The sequence below is a fragment of the Limulus polyphemus genome, unplaced genomic scaffold (assembly GCF_000517525.1).
Source record: "Limulus polyphemus unplaced genomic scaffold, Limulus_polyphemus-2.1.2 Scaffold571, whole genome shotgun sequence".
Taxonomy (NCBI): Eukaryota; Metazoa; Arthropoda; class Merostomata; order Xiphosura; family Limulidae; genus Limulus; species Limulus polyphemus.
The window spans coordinates 28,476-31,025 of NW_013666181.1; the positions used below are offsets into that span (position 1 = coordinate 28,476).

General features: G+C 34.2%; 1 pseudogene; it reads right to left on the reverse strand.

Annotated features, from left to right (window-relative positions):
* LOC106459172 overlaps positions 1-2,053 on the reverse strand; it is an 18,823-nt pseudogene extending 16,770 nt beyond the window's left edge.
* Positions 2,054-2,550: the final 497 nt, after the last annotated feature.

A 2,550-nucleotide genomic window follows, 5' to 3' on the forward strand; every position in this document is an offset into this window, starting at 1 on the left:
TTTTGTTTTTTCTCACCGGTTAACGATCCTAACATGTTGTTATCAGCTGTGTCAAGTTTATAGTAGTCGGATGAAGTTTTTTTGTTGTTGTTGTTGGGTTTTTTTTCTGACCGGTCAACGATCCTAACATGTTGTTATCAGCTGTGTCAAGTTTATAGTAGTCGGATGAAGTTTTTTGTTGTTGTTGTTTTTTTTTTCTGGCGATCCTAACATGTTGTTATCAGCTGTGTCAAGGCTTGTTAAAAAAATATACGTAGATGACATTTCTAAAGCACTTCACATTTTCCCGGGTAGAGCCCTTTTTGCGTTACATGCTATTACTATACATGGGATGTTATTTATTCAATATTTCATTAAAGGCACTTTAGTACGAGTACCATCACTATACCACATTGTGGTTATAAACGTTTTCACGTAAAGGGTTTTCTTGAAGTGCCCTTTCATTACTTCTTACCAGCAACTACTCTTAGATATATATTGTAATTTCGTTGGGTGGTAATAAATCAACCCACTAATTGCTCTGTACATCCTGGTACTTACTGTTTCGTCTCCTATAAAGTGTAGTTGGTGCTTATTTCAACGTTACACTTTCCTCAGTAACACGTGACAAATTCCCACAATATTCTTATAATAACAGAACACTCGACCGCGTGACTGTAAAAGCTACATGTCTCGAGGAAATATTTAATAAAAGGATATTGATTAAATTATTGACTCTAATTGAAGAACCATATTTTTTCTTTTCACCAGATAAAGCATTATTAAAATATCTCAATTTTATTTCCCATCACACTAATAAAATAAAATGACATTATGCTGTTATCCGAGACAATGTTCGCTTTCTCTACAGATAGGAATTGATCACTCGGTAGTCACTGGATCGATTACAAAATAAAGGTAAGAAAGGTGTGAAAACTCCACTGATAAAATCAAACAACTCGAAAGTACGGTCTTTATGTTCTCAGAAGTGTAAAAAAAGAAAACCAAAAACTAAGTGTGATTAATCAAGACTTGAATCGTTGGTAAAAGAGTAGCCCAAGAGTTGGCGGTGGGTGGTGATGACTAGCTGCCTTCCCTCTAGTCTTACACTGCTAAATTAGGGACAGCTAGCGCAGATAGCCCTCGTGTAGCTTTGCGCGAAATTCAGAAACAAACAAACAATCAAAAACAACTCATCATAATCCAACAGAAATCAGGCTGTTCGAAATCCGAAAGCTGGAATTCATAACGCAAGGGTCCTTGTCACAGTCCGATATTTTTACATCCCAGCACCGTTAAACACCAATAACGAAAACGATAAAATTATTGATGTAAGTACTAAGAAAAAATATTTTGTGGAGAAAATACTTATTTACATCTTTGAGTATCTTGGCTTATATGCTTCTCATATGAATTTTAGTTCATTATATTGCATCGTGTTCTTTCTTTTCATGTTTTATATGTATATCATATAACATGATGCAATATAATGAACTAAAATTCATATGAGAAGCATCTATGCCAAAGACACTCAAAGATGTAAATAAGTATTTATATGTGTATGTATGTTCTCAAAGACATGATAAATAAGTCAGTATCGTACGATTAATCAATATTAATTCAGCATACTTACTGAATATTTAAGGATTTTCTAAATTTAATTCTTAATAAATAATATGCAAATAAGTCTGTAAGATTCATATTGGGTAATAGTTTTATGCTCACTTCCTTTTTAGAGAAAAATTGCTGTCTAAGGGAAGACTTAGTTCGCTTTGTCTATCACGAAAACCTTAATGGAAATATAAATTGATTTCTTCCTACATTAATCTTCTCTTACCATTTTCTCATTACCCAATGAATAATATTTCGCTACTAGTTTTTTACCTACACCACGACTTTAATAATAATTACGAGATTAACACTTACCTTATATAAACATAAATCCTGCCAAAGTGCCATTAGCGTCTACATCTGACAATTTCCCGCTTTCTGACAACTATGTTGAATAATCACAGCCTATCGGATCAATCTATATCCTCTCACGTACAGCGCGTGTATTAAATCACGTGATGGTCACGCTTTAGGAAGATATAAAATGCTGCGCGTGCTTAATCACATCGGAAAAAGAAACCTTATACTCACCGTAAAATAATTGTCTATGCTATAAAAGAGCAGCAAAAGGCCTGTTTATTCTTTCATTTTTCACATTAGGCCTACCGTTAATCATACAGTGGTGGAAAACTTTATTACATCACCTAATATTTCACAATTTTCTTCAGAATCATCGTCTGTTTTGAGGTCCTAATGCATGTAGGTGTAAATGTTTTTATGGATGATGCAATACTGTATAATTATTACACCAGCAACTTTATGAGCTAAGTATTGCATCAGCCGTTTTTTGCCTAACAAATAGAGGTTCTCACTGGGAGTCAGTTTAGAAACCGATTTAGAATCTGCTACAATGTACGTGTGATGTTACAATTGCCAAGGGCTGCTAGTTAATTCCACGGGAAAAATCAAGCAATCATTGTTTCTTTGGGTTCTCACTGGGAGTCAGTTTAGAAACCGATT